The sequence below is a fragment of the Dreissena polymorpha genome, chromosome 6 (assembly GCF_020536995.1).
Source record: "Dreissena polymorpha isolate Duluth1 chromosome 6, UMN_Dpol_1.0, whole genome shotgun sequence".
In the NCBI taxonomy this organism is placed as follows: Eukaryota; Metazoa; Mollusca; class Bivalvia; order Myida; family Dreissenidae; genus Dreissena; species Dreissena polymorpha.
This window is the reverse complement of record NC_068360.1, coordinates 111,264,598-111,279,599: the sequence shown is the minus strand read 5'-3', so window position 1 is coordinate 111,279,599 and position 15,002 is coordinate 111,264,598. Positions and strand designations below refer to the sequence as shown.

General features: G+C 38.2%; 1 protein-coding gene across 2 annotated transcripts in view; it reads left to right on the top strand.

Moving 5' to 3' along the window:
- The window catches only part of LOC127835237 (uncharacterized), a 52,042-nt gene extending 37,298 nt beyond the window's left edge, over positions 1–14,744 (top strand). For both annotated transcript variants that reach the window (XR_008028422.1, XM_052361562.1), the window contains exon 4: positions 14,402–14,744. The gene's annotated coding sequence lies outside the window, so the exon portion shown is untranslated. The remainder of the gene's footprint in view (positions 1–14,401) is intronic.
- Positions 14,745–15,002: the final 258 nt, after the last annotated feature.

Below are 15,002 nucleotides of genomic sequence, written 5' to 3'. Positions count from 1 at the left end.
CGATTCACTTCTAATGGATACTGAACTTATCTTATGACAATACGGTCAATCTCAACTATGCATGGACCCATTGCCAACCATGGGGCGCCCTTGTGTCAAACATGGGGCGTGGGGATACGCGTCGGCCTCTGCCTCACCATTTCTAGTTGAGATATGTTAATCATAAGACACTAGTGTTTTATACAGGAAGGAAAAAGGGCGTGGTGCAAATTTCAAAAAAGGGCACTTTAGCGCGCGACATCAATAAAAAGGGCACAAATATATCTGCATAGTGACTTAATAACAGGCTTTGGTACACACAAACATTGTATGTATAGTTTTGAGATTTATTGTTGAATAATTAAACCAACAAAATCCAGAATGTATATTTTATTGTGTGTTTTATATTTTTGTGTAGTAACAAAAAACAAGATTAAACACCATAGGATATTTATCTTATACAAACTATAGCTTTTCAAAGAAGTCTTAGAATACTGTTAAATGAGTTACCCTCTTAAACAATTATTTATATTTAAAACGTTACACACATTGCACAAACAAGTCCTTTATATGAATCTTAAATGGAGATTCACAAACACTAACACTTTGTTGAATAGTCAGTAAGTTCTGCGTAATGACATTGTTTTCATGACCACGTGTTGTATTGTGTACATTTTATTTCGCAAAGGTGTAACTAGGAACGGCGCCGTACTGTCTTTTGTTCATTGTCAATTAATTCAATACACGATAACTGGTCTCCGATATAAACTTGTTTTGCTTACAAAGCAATTTGCATCAATTTCTAATTTACCTTTTCGTCGAAAGTGGAATGCCAAAATCGGAAAGCGTACGTTGCGACATTCTAAACGCGATTGATAAGTGGTACAAGTTCAATATTTTTGTAAAATTCATATCTGTGTTTGCCAATAAACATATTTTGACAAGTTACAAACGGGTCATAATGTTCTTAATTGAACCAATGGTGCAGGCCTACTACTGTTACAACAATTAACAACTTTTGGCCAAACAGGGTTCAAGACGGGGTATCAACTTCTTTGCCGACATTCACACGTTATTGTAATCAAAACATTAAACAAGCACGTGCTCCAATTAAGCGCGGTCTGCCTAACCGTGAACAGCAAACGTGTTAAAATTGTCGTCTGCTACAATTCATCAACACACATCTACTGTGAGCTTGCGCCAATTGTATTGGATAGGAGGCGGAGCGTTATTTTAATCGACAGCTTTAATATGAGCCTGCGCCAATTGTATTGGATAGGAGGCGGAGCGTTATTTTAATCGACAGCTTTAATATGTCACGGGTTGCTATTTTCGGTATATGTCGCGGGTTGCTATTTTCGGTGTATGGCCAATTTTCAGGAAGTACAGTGGACGTCATGGGGTTTTGTAATCGGCGTATGGAAACAATTTTCGGGCGTAATATACGGCCGTACGCCGCTTAGTTCAAGCCCTGTAAATTAATTGTTATTAACTTAAAACTGTTTTGCATTAAATTGAAATCAAATTAATATTTTACAGATACAACTGGTGTTTTTTTTTTAAATTTAATTACGCGTAAAAATAAATGTTTTGATATAACTGAATTATGCATGAAATGCACAATTTCCACGTGAATAACATCGAGGTTTTCATCAAGTCTCCTAAGTAACTGTGCACGATTGTATCCGGACCGATTAGTGTTACAAAGCCACTGAAATTATCGATTGATATTGACACATGGTTATTCACGCATGACATATATTCACAACCGCGCGAATCTTCGCTGATAATAGTCGGCTTAGAAGCTTGGTTAAGAGGCAATTAAGATGTTATCAATAAAGTCGCGCACGGCGGAAAACAGGGCGGCGGCCTTTGAAAAGGGCAGCGTGGCGCTGATTTGCTTTGAAAGGGGCAGCGAGGCGCTTCAAAAAAGCGGAGTGGCGCCGCGCCACGCTAAAACGGCCTGGATAAAACACTAGACACGTATTTAAAGGAATGCTTTGTGTATGGGTCCGTTTCACATACCCATAAATATGCCAGGAAAAGGCCCACTTGTGTATTTCTTATGTACAGTATTAAGAATGAAAAAAAAGACGAGGTGGGAAAGGACAGTATATATTCACATAAGGTAAAATATCCCCATTAATTGTTTGTAATTTGTAGACCATTTATATTCTTCCGCATGAAATTTCCTGGTTAAAACAGATATTCACGGACACATTAATTAATGCGTGGATTTTTCAGTTTGGAAAAATAACTGGGAATTTGTGTAAGTTATTTTCCATGTGTTTGTGTTTACTTTGTGGAACGGTCAACCCTTAAAATAAGCAAAACATAATGTCCCACTAAAATAATGATTTGACAGAATACCAGGCTGTGTACAGTCGATCTTGTATTAAGAGACCACTTAAGGGAGTAATCAAAAGTGGTCTCTTAATAAAATGGTCTTTAAATAAAAAAAGGCCATTCTGGAAGAATGCTTACCCTCAATTTTAATCTATATGATGGGTAATCTCTTTTGTGAACAATGATTTTAACTTTTATAATAAAATGAATAAAAACACAATACATAACCAATATTTTACTTAAAATGTGTTTTATTTTTTCACTTATTATAAATTATCATTTATTATAAATGAATTTTGTGTACATATTTATTTGCAAAAACAACATAGACAAGGAAATATTTTTCGCGTTTTTTTCATCTGACGTTTATTTTCATGTCTTCAAGCACCTCAGCTTTACGCTTAAGAATGTTCTGAATTTGAGTTTTACCAACTCCAAACTCATCTGCGATTTTACGTCCAAAACCCGAATTTTCTCGTTCAACGTTAACACTTTTCGTTTTGACATTTTAATTTCTGCATGTACGCTTAAGGATATCTGACTCGATTATGATACATTATGAGCTGAAAAATTAAAACACGTCAATTGAAAACAAACAAACAGACCGGATTGGAAAATTTATTAAGTAAATAACAATGTGATTGGCTAACAAATATCTGCTAATTAGCATAATTACAAATTGGTAATGTACGTATCTACTAATTAGCATAATTACAAATTGGTAATGTACGGATTTCGAAAAATGTTGCCGATTAATAGTTTTTTTCCGCACTTGTCAGGAAATGTTTGTCGCGTACAGTTCATTGTTTCTGCACCTGTTATATATACTCAAGAAAAAACGGCGTTGTCTCTTAACGTTCCACATAGTAAACTATTTAAGCTGTAGACTGTGTGTAATACGTTCCTCTATTATTCAACTCAATAAATTGATACGCAGTCTACAACAATACCGGTCAGAACCGGTCAACAAGACAAAGCATTATCATAATGGTTGGTGTGAAAACAAAGCAGAGGTGTAACAGTATATCTTATCGGCTTAGATAAACAATTAACACGGATTTGTCCCTGAAAGATCATTAGATTAACCACTTTTACTTCCTAGTGGTCGCTTAATTCAAGATTCGGACATCAAAATACACAAAAATCAGCAGTTGCGTAAGACAAAAGTCGCTTAATACAATATCATAATATAGCGAAAAAGCTCCGTGGGATTTCAAAATGGTCGCATAAGACAAAGGTCGCTTAATACAAGTGGTCGCATCCACACGTTTGAATGTATTAAGAATGCTAAAGATGAATTGGACAAAAATGATATGATTCACATAACATAAAATGACTTATTTTGCTCTAGGATCAATAACTCAAACCCTTTTTCAACTCGATGATTTCCAAACCTCAGGAACAGAGAATTTCAAAATTTGATTCAAAGTAAGCATCGTTCTGGGAAAAGGGGGCTTAATGCATTTAAGTTCCATCCACATTAGCTTGTGTAGTGCGCACAGGCAAATCAGGGATGATACTTTCTGCTGTTTTAGGAATTTTTTTGTTGAAAGGAAATTTCTTCTTAACAAAAATCAATTCTAGGCGGAAATTGTCGCCTCAGGTAAGTATTACAAACACTTTTCGCAGAAAATACGGAATATGAATTTCAAAATCGCCATTATTTGTGGGACATTAATAAATGTTGATTTCATGAATGTACTGATACACCAATTTAAAAGTTAAACTCATACACTTAACAAAATATCTATTGCAAATTTCTTTTTTTTTCCAAAATCAAAAACCCACAAATTTACATGTGCACATCCAAGTCATTTTTTCAAATGCCAGAAAAGTTATGTCAACGTATTGAAATGATTTTATTGATAAAACATGCTTAAATTTGCCATTTTATCGATTTAAAAGATCCCAATAAGACTCAAAATGGCTAAGAAAACTGAGACTGTGCATGAAGGCTGAACTGTCTGAAATTTAAATGTTGAAAAAATCATTGATATATATTTTTATTTTAAGAAAAAGGACGAAGACATTCAGCTGTGAATATTATATTCATACAAACATGTGTCCTAATATAATAAATATCATTACATATAAACAAGTGAATTTTTAGTTTTCCCCTTTTCCTAAAAACAACGCATTTTTTCCGCTTTGGACGGGCCCGCCACCATTCCCCTATTAGTGAAAAAAAACACTGAAAGTGTTTTCATTGGTTTAGTTTTCATTCATTGACCAATCGCATTTTGTTACTTTGCTGAAATAACGTTGCAACGCTAAATGATGTCACAAAATGTAAACAACATTCAGGATTTATCATTATGTTTGTGTAAATATTTATTTAATTTGCTCATTTAAAAGAATGTGATAAAAAAGATCTGACACTCGTCATATCATACCATATTTATGCCCCCCTTCGAAGAAGAGGGGGTATATTGCTTTGCTCATGTCGGTCGGTCGGTCCGTCCACCAGGTTGTTTCCAGATGATAACTCAAGAAAGCTTGGGGCTAGGATCATGAAACTTCATAGGTACATTGATCATGACTCGCAGAAGACCCATACAGATTTTGAGGTCACTAGATCAAAGGTCAAGGTCACAGGAGAAGGTCACAGTTACTGGAAATAGGCATTTTAAGGATTTAGCATGGTTCAAACAAGGGAAACAACTACCGTTTATGCATGTCCTTTTTATTACAGCATTTGCCTCCCTTTAATTATGCCCCCCTTCGAAGAAGAGGGGGTATATTGCTTTGCTCATGTTGGTTGGTCTGTCGGTCGGTCTGTCCACCTGGTGGTTTCCGGATGATAACTCAAGAACGCTTTGGCCTAGGATCATGAAACTTCATAGGAAAATTGATCATGACTCGCAGATGACCCCTATTGATTTTGAGGTCACTAGGTCAAAGGTCAAGGTCACGGTGACGCGAAATAGTAAAATGGTTTCCGGATGATATCTCAAGAACGCTTATGTCTAGCATCATGAAACTTGATAGGTAGATTGATCATGACTCGCAGATGACCCCTATTGATTTTTAGGTCACTAGGTCAAAGGTCAAGGTCACGGTGACCCGAAATAGTAAAATGGTGTCCGGATGATAACTCAAGAACGCTTATGCCTAGAATCATGAAACTTCATAGGTAGATTGATAATGACTGACAGATTTTGAGGTCACTAGGTCAAAGGTCAAGGTCACGGTGACCCGAAATAGTAAAATGGTTTCCGGATGATAACTCAAGAACGCTTATGCCTAGGATCATGAAACTTGATAGGTAGATTGATAATAAATGCAATTCAAGTCAAATAATATAACTGTCTTACTACTAGCACCTCAATTAAAAATGAATACACATGATCTTGTATTCTGTTTGTAAAGTTTATTAATGCTTATTTAATCTAAGAAGGGCTGTGGTAAACATGAGAATTGATTGCAAGTCTCCCAACAGAGCTTGCAGTAGAGGAGATGATGCATAGAAGATCTTGCGTGTCTTTTCTAGTTCAACCAATAGTGCTGGTGTTGTAGTTAAGGGCATGTATCTAAACACAGTCCTGATGTCCTTAAATGCCCCTCTTCATTTTGAGCCAGCTACTATAAGATGAATGTTTACATGAAAAGAGGGATTTAATGGGTTGTATATATTTGGGTTCTCATCATTGGGAGAATTCTGTTTTGATGAATGTCTACATGAAAAGAGGGATTTAATGGGTTGTATATATTTGGGTTCTCATCATTGGGAGAATTCTGTTTTGATGAATATGGGCCCCACTCTGGGAAAATGGGGCTTAATGCATATGTGTCAAGTGTCGTCCCAGATAAGCCTGTGCAGTCTGCACACACCCTGGAAAAATGTGGCTTAATGCAAATGTGTAAAGTGTCGTCACAGATTAGCCTGTGCAGTCTGTACACACTCTGGGAAAATGGGGCTTAATACATATGTGTAAAGTGTCGTCCCAGATTAGCCTGTGCAGTCTGCACACACACTCTGGGAAAATGGAGCTTAATGCATATGTGTAAAGTGTCGTCCCAGATTAGCCTGTGCAGTCTGTACACACTCTGGGAAAATGGGGCTTAATGCATATGTGTAAAGTGTCGTCCCAGATTAGCCTGTGCAGTCTGCACACACACTCTGGGAAAATGGAGCTTAATGCATATGTGTAAAGTGTCGTCCCAGATTAGCCTGTGCAGTCTGCACACACACTCTGGGAAAATGGAGCTTAATGCATATGTGTAAAGTGTCGTCCCAGATTAGCCTGTGCAGTCTGCACACACACTCTGGGAAAATGGGGCTTAATGCATATGTGTAAAGTGTCGTCCCAGATTAGCCTGTGCAGTCTGCACACACACTCTGGGAAAATGGGGCTTAATGCATATGTGTAAAGTGTCGTCCTGGATTAGCCTGTGCAGTCTGCACACACTCTGGGAAAATGGGGATAAATGCATATGTGTAAAGTGTTGTCCTAGATTAGCCTGTGCAGTCTGCACACACACTCTGGGAAAATGGGGCTTAATGCATATGTGTAGTATTGTCTCAGATTAGCCTGTGCAGTCTGCACACGCACTCTGGAAAATGGGGCTTAATGCATATGTGTAAAGTGTCGTTCCAGATTAGCCTGTGGAGTCTGCACAGGCTAATCAGGGACAACTATCCGCTTTTATGGGTTTTTTGTTTAAGGGAAGTCCCTTTATACAAATATCTAGTCTAGGTGAAAATACTTGTTCCGGACTGCGGAGGCTAATTTGGGACGACACTACGCAAATGCATTAAACCCAGTTTTCCTATTATTGAATTTGCAAATCTGCTTTGTCTGCTATGTGTTCAACAGCATATAACTCAAGTAAATGGGCAGAGTAGAGGTTCTTCATGGTGATAACCTAGTTTCAACTGACTGCAAAAAAACACCAGACCAACTCGTCAACCAGTATAATAATCTACAGCCTCACTGGGAAACCGGGTTAAATGTAACGTATGTTTGCAAAGTGCCGTCCCAGATTGGCCTGTGGAGTCCGCACAGGCTAATAAAGAAGACATTTTCTGTTTTATGGAATGTTTAGTTCTAAACGAAAATCCAATGCAGGCAGATAGTTTTCCCAGTTTATCCTTTGCAGACTGCACAGGCTAATCTGTGAAAACTCTTTACGCACATGCATTAGCCAAGTTTTCCCAGAACAAGGTTCATTTTATGTAGACAAACCTAACCGACCAACAAACTAAATTACAGAGTAATTCCAATATAGTCGCTTCTTATTGGGGTATAATGTTTGCGGCTGTCCATGGCTTGTTGCACCCAGTGAAGCTCCATGGCAAGGCTCAGACCTTCCTCTGACCTTCAGGAGTGCCTTAGGGTAGTCTGTGAGGGGCTTTGGGTCATCCACATCTGCCTGGATATCTGGATATTGGCAGGCCAATATAGTTCCAGGGGTGTGATTTTTCCGCGGATTACCGCGGATCGGGTTGTCCGGGGTCATTTCCGCGATTCGCGTAAAATTCGAAAAAAAAATGGGTGAAAGTACGACCGAATTCGCGGGTGTTTTTCATAAGCGGCTCGAAAAATCCGCTGCCTGTGAAACATCTCCGCATTTTGAACTGGTATTCTGTCATAGCATATTTTTAAACGAGCGATGTCATTGGCTTTCGTTTCCCAATCTTCCAATAAAAATCGGTTTTTTTTAAATGTGTTTCATATTTCGATAGCAAATGGCGCCTTTGTGAAGCATTAATGAAGACGAACGAACGAATCTCACAAAGTCTCGGAGATTTAGCAATTATTGAAAAACAAAATTAAATGGGAAAGGGAAGAAACAACAGTGGATATAAATCAGAAAGCGCTGAATGGGTACGGAAGATCGACTGTCTTGGTAAGGCTGAAGTCATATTTTATTCACGAATCATGTGAAAAAATCTTGAACTACGTAAACTCAAACTGTGGTAAATTGTCGTTAGTTGAACACTGTAACATTGTTGACCTTATGTAGAATTTAAAAGCATTGAGCTCAAACGAAAGATTGCCGCCATCGTTCACAGGAATCGGAACACTCATTGATTTTGATCACAATTAATACTGGTGACTTTGCATAACATGTTAAGTAATTTAAAAAAGATTTCATAAAAGAAACCATGTTGATAAGTTTAAGATGGTGTTTATTTAAATGCCTGTTTTACGTTTTGTCATTGCGTTATGTATGCGATTCGGTCAGTCAAAATCAGTCTACAGAATTTTCCTCCCCTCAAAAGTCACCTCAATCACACCCCTGATAACGTGTGACAAAACAACGCCAGTTTATCTCAGTGAATGGTGTCATGTCATTATTGCAGTGGTCCTGACATTTTACCAAAATAACAGCTGTGCTTAATTTCCAATTTCTTGGTGCAGGGAAGCTTTAAACCTCATATAATTATACAGCATCACGTAATAGTAATTCAACATGGGTCTTCAAGCCACTTCTACAGGTAATAAATACTCCACAGTTTTTGCAGACGCAATGTCGGCCATGTAGTTCAAGCACATCATAGCAGTATGTAGTGAAATATGGTGTATATGTAAAACATTGTTGATGTTTAAAAAAAGAAAATGCATAAACGAAGATGATGTATTAGTTAATGAGCATACAAACATTGAAATGTTATGGTGATGGGTAAGAGATGAAAAGGGTATTACTTAGTTTTATTTGTGTGCAGAAGTCAGTCAAATGTCAGTTTTATTTTGTCATACTTAGTAGTAATGCAACCATATTCTAGACAATCAACAACCTGATAACAAAGCTGAAGAAGTTTGCACTTCATAATAGTCTGATCTTTGGCGACTTCCTACCTGTCTCTGTACTTTCTAATTAAACCGACAGTTGCGTGCTTATAGATGCGAGGATGTAAGCGGGAAGAACAGCGTTGTCGTCCCGGAAATACCATCTAAAGGGGAGCGCATTGCCCACCTGAGGCTGCATTATGTGAGGACCCGGAGTGTCTTTAAGTCCTTAAAAATATTCATTATTATATTGTGTCCTAGCACTCCTACTTTATTGACTTCCTAGATTGTCTAAAGTTGGGACGAAATATAATAAACACCAGCCTAACTCACATGCTTACGGTAACGGGGATTGAACTCGGATCGCCGAGATGAGAAGCGCGTGTACTGCGCTTACAGGGCAGTCTGACTTTTATATTCTGGATTTAAGTCGACTAATAATAGCTGTTCTTACAGTACGTACCCGATGCTGAGAACTCTTCTTTTTTTAAACAAAAAGATACATTTTACCGGGCCGGAAGTTGTTCTTACTTGTGAAAGAGCCGGGCTGTCTACGGGTCCTCGACCTGCGTCAAGAAAGGCTAAAACTCATCCGCAGCGATCATCCGAGGGAACGCATTATAGCCGTACTTGTGGGACAGCAGCGACTGCGATAGGAAACTGGTCATTATAAGAGCCTTGTTCTGGGAAAACTGGGCTTAATGCATGTGTGTAAAGTGTCCTCCCAGATGCCACTGTGCAATCCGCACATGCTAATCTGGGACGACACTTTCCACTTGTATAACAATGTTCGTTTTAAGGAAATCTCTTCTTAGCGAAATACCAGTTTAGATGGAAAGTGTAGACTCAGATTAGCCTGTGCGAACTGCACAAACTAATCTGGGACGTCACTTTACGCATATGCATTAAGCCCTGTTTTCCTAGAACGCTGGTCTTTAGTAGTGCGTAATGTGCGTTTATATGAGCGTCACGGATTCATAATGGTTGACGGCGAACCACTGAACAAGCCCTTAATCTTTATGCTTACTTATTCGTTTAAAATAGTATTTAAACATGTTTAAATTGCACTAATAACATTTTTGTCTTACCCGTATGTTTGTTTTATATACAATTATCAATGTTTAGCCGAACAAAAAAAACAAATCAAGTCATTATAATAAGGAAATCTTGCTCAACAAATTATTAGTACTGTAACGAGTATACCCACTGGGGGCTGACGAGGTCAAATCGTAGTCCGTTTCGCTACGACGTCGGGTATAGGTTTTACTACGAAAACATTGTGTAAATACACTACTTAATCAGGCGAGTTTCATCTTTTCTGGTGTTTATGGATTAGAGAACGGAACATCCAGTAGTAGTAGGTACTTATTTTCAATAACAAACTAATAACAAATACGCGTAATTGCAACCTTTAAGTTTATTTTAAGCTAAAATCGAAATATTTTGATTTGAAGCAATGCATAAGGTGGTTATTCTGTTAAAATAGCTAATTACGGTTACTTAAATAAAATAAAACTACATGTTTCTTTGATTCAGTGTACATTACACATTTTAAAGTGCAAAACAGGTTACGAACATATTTTTTATTTATTCAAATGCTTTTTTTCGAAGGAAATTACAAGTCACTTTATGTATAGGTTTCGCACAGAGTCGGTATTGGTTGCGCAACGAAGTACAAATATAATGTATAGGTTGCTCAACGAAGTTTCTGTATCCATTTCAGGACAAATCACATGCAGTTTGCAGTTACTGCAAACTGCCATTTTCCAGTGCAAAAGATGCCGTGCTTCACTGTGCGCATGAACATCCAAACGAAAAGGTTGAACCCGGTGAAAGCCGGCAGAGTCCCGGCAGAGTCCTGGTATACCGTCACTACGCCGGCACTCACCGGGACTATACCGGCATCAGACCCCGGCAGAGCTGCGGCAACGCCCCGGTTTAACCGGGGACAACCGGGACTCCACCGGGAAAGTATTCAAATGTTTCATACCGGTTGTTCCCGGTACAGTCCCGGTTGTTCCCGGTGCCAAGCCGGTCGTTGCCGGTCCTACCCGGTGACTTCCGGTTCATACCGGAGGTATTAAACATTTTAATACTTTCCCGTTGGAGCCCTGGTGGAGCCCCGGTTGTCCCCGGTCGTCCACGGTTCATCCCGCTGGAGCACCGGTTCATCCCGGTAGGGCCCCGGTTCAACCCGGTAGATGCCTGATCACGCACTGGGGCTCCGCCGGCATCAGAGTGAGACTGGGCCTTAACCGCATTGTAACACGAGGTAAATTTACCGGCTGTCATGTACGCAGTAAACAATAACCTGTGACAGAACCCACTGCCACACCTTTACAACAATATATTGGTTATGCAATTGCGGATTTGTGCCATTGGGGTCCTACTTTCCACACCTTACGGCTGTTACAGGTGTGGATTTTACAGGTAAAATCATGTATACGAACATGAAATTCATCTCAAAATTAGTTGACGATAACCGATTTTCAAGAAAATCGCTTTGATATATATACAATGTAAAAATCAAATTCCGTATGAGATAAATAATGATCGAAGTTGGGACATGGGATTTACTTTGACATAAGCAGAGTTTTGAGATAAGCGAGTTGGGCATAACGAGAATCGAATGTTATTTGATAAAGAGTACCGTATGCTGAAAATCTATCGTCGGTCTGTATCAAAATGAACGTATAAGGGATTGTCACGAGGTAAAGATGCGTCATTTTTATTGAGACCGACGACATTAGGTTATCGACTCTCAACTGTCATCTTATATTATATGGATTTTCGAGTTTAATCGTTTCATTTGGCCTAGTCGTGAATTTAATTATATCATAATAATGTGCAATACAATGTCGACTGTGCGCTTCGAATCATGTTGTGCCGTTGTTACTACCTCTTCCTCAAAGGAAACATCCAGCCACTCCATGACTCTGTATTAACTTTTTTTTCTTTATTTTGCCTTCGAGAGATAACCAATACGTCTTCTGTGAGAAACGCATACACGCTAAAGCGTTGTCGTAGCGAGGCTTATACGTATACTGTCAGAGACATGATCATGCCTAATACTAATATTTAGCCTTTATTTCTGATAACTGAGTCACCCTACACATTTCTAAACACACCAGTGGCTTAACGATACATAGATCAATATGGAAATTGTAAAATTGTGTCAATTAAACACAGTTGTAAACCTTAATTGCATTTTTAAAAGTGAAACTTGACTTCGCTTTGAAAATCAGCGGTATATTTCATGTTTAACCGCATAAACCAGACACATCTTGGATTATAATTTGATGTAACAAACCTATGAAATGCCATTATGCTTAAATTCAGAGTTTTGTTATTAGAAAAGCATGATCTTACATGTTTAAAACACAATTTTCGACTAATCCGTTCTCGATGTCATATGTTTTTAAACAATGTTTTCGTAGTAAAACATATACCCGACGTCGTAGCGAAACGGACTACGCTTTGACCTCGTCAGCCCCCAGTGATACCGGTCAGGATACCTCGCGTAGGTAGTATACCGTTGTTACGCACCAGTAATAGCCATCCCTTTGATTATAGTTGACCCCGATCCGGAGTTTCAATCCCTCGGGTTCATCAACAACGAAGCTAAATAAAAATTTCAACAATTTAATACTGTGTTTGTTATATCTCTATATATATAATTTGCATATAGATAATAATATATGCCAAGAGGGCGTCCCTGAATATAAGTGGAAACAATGGACGAGGAAGAACCGAGCCTATGCACCGGGATCTTCTGAACTGTAGTCATTACATAATAATTACATTTACTGTACTGAAGCGTTTATATTAAGTAGTAAACGGAGGAGCTCTCATTTGTCTGAACATTCGATTTCCCATCCTGTTAATTTTGTATAATTGATAATAAGTGTATGTAATGAATTTACCGTAATTGTTGGTTGTCTTAAGGAGGTGTGAACTCCAGAAAGAAGATGCCGAGACTGAATTCTAAGTCCGTATTTATAGATTCCGACTCAACTACCACGTGACAAAATGAACCAATGAAATCCTCGGCTTTTAACAACAAAGCGTGTTCAGGCCCATTCCTTAAATAATATAACAATCTAAACTCAATACATCATATACAGGTCTTTGGTCAAATGAACAGCTTTAACGAAAAGCAGTATTTACAAATAATCAGCTGAACATAGATACGTGAAACAAACAATCGCCGAACTTAACAAATGGTAAGGCGTATGAATAGGTGAGACAGTAAAAACTCCGCACCATGACACATAACAACTGTTCATATAAATATTAACATTTAGATAATGCAACAAATGACTACAGTAGGCTGTATCTCGGCGAAACATCCAAATACTCTTAAAGGATTACTGTTAAATTATAAAAACAATTATGTTAATACTGATCAGACGCCGAGACCTAGCTTACAGACGAAAAATAGTTCGCGCCTGAACTCTACATGGCGGTCACTTTCAAAGACGCTGACTAACAATATCTTTTACTGATTAAAAAGTAAACATTTAACGTTATAGATCATACAGGGGATGACTATAATTGCATTCACAAAATTAACTTCTGCAACTATTTAAAGTTTAAGTGTGCAGTATAACCTACTCGACATGAAATTGACAATCAAACGAACGCTAAGTTTAGTGTTTGACAAAAGACAGTGACAGACTAACAAATAGCAATATTTGCTAAATAAAGGATAAGGCCATGTCATAAGCAATGGTGATTTCTGGTGGATTCAGCTGGCTTCCTCCGTAGGCTATCCAGGTATTTCCTGTCGATGTGTTATTAATGTTTATAATGTTTACATTTTCACAATGTCACCTGTTTTCGGGAGTGATACACATGTCAAGTAAGGAAACTTTCCTTACAGTACAAACGCTGATACTTAAGGTAATGCGATTTTATAGTTTATGTTCACTATGAAATATTGCATCCACTAAAATCGCAACAATATTAGACAATACAAGATTAGAGTCTCGTTTTCGGAAACTGAGTTTAGTGCATGAGAGTAAAGCGTCTGTGCAGTATGCTTATGCTATTAAAAGGCGACACTTTCGGCCTAAAATCTATAAATGCGGAAAGGGTCGCCCCTACTTATCTTGTGCGGACTGCACATGCAAATCTGGAACGATGTTTTATGCACATGCATTAAGTCTAGTTTTCCAAGAACGAGGCTTATAAATAGCAAACAGGATGACCTGGTCCATGTGGGGACCTGGTCCGTACCTGGGATGTGTCTTAGTAATCCTACATAATGTGCTTCTCTCAATCATATAATATAGCTGCACTTTCCAGACATTTCGTTTTAACTAACATATTTTCCATTCTAGTGTGGCATTGAATTCCATGGAGGCGGATTTCCCGGAGGAATACCTCACCTGTACGGTATGATGACCACCAGACAAACTCACATTCTTCCGTGAATGGGAATTTAGCCCTGGTCGCCTATGTACGAAGCGCGTGTACTAACCACTGCGCTAACCGGACAGACACCACAGCATTTAAAAACACGAGCTAGCCTTTATGGGGACGCGGAAAAACGTCTGCCTTGTAACCGATAGGTCCAGGGCACGATCCCCATTGAAGACAATGATTGTTATACGTGGATTACATGTAGATCAAGTGATATATCGGAATTGACAAACAATCTTCAATGTTATGTTAATCATTAAATTTTGCAATTTTCTAACACATGGTTTTCGTTCGCTGTTTTTCATTAATCATACATAGACAAAAAAGCTTCGCGTTGATTTATTAAATTAATCGCTTTAGTTCAATGGCACATACACGTCAACAAATATTGTGGCAAACCCAAAGAATAAACTTTTTTTCATGTTAACATTTATTTAAAAAACAAACTTTCTGCATTTCTACATAGTATAAACACCACTTCTATTATTTTCGTTTTGATATACAAGAAAATGATAGACT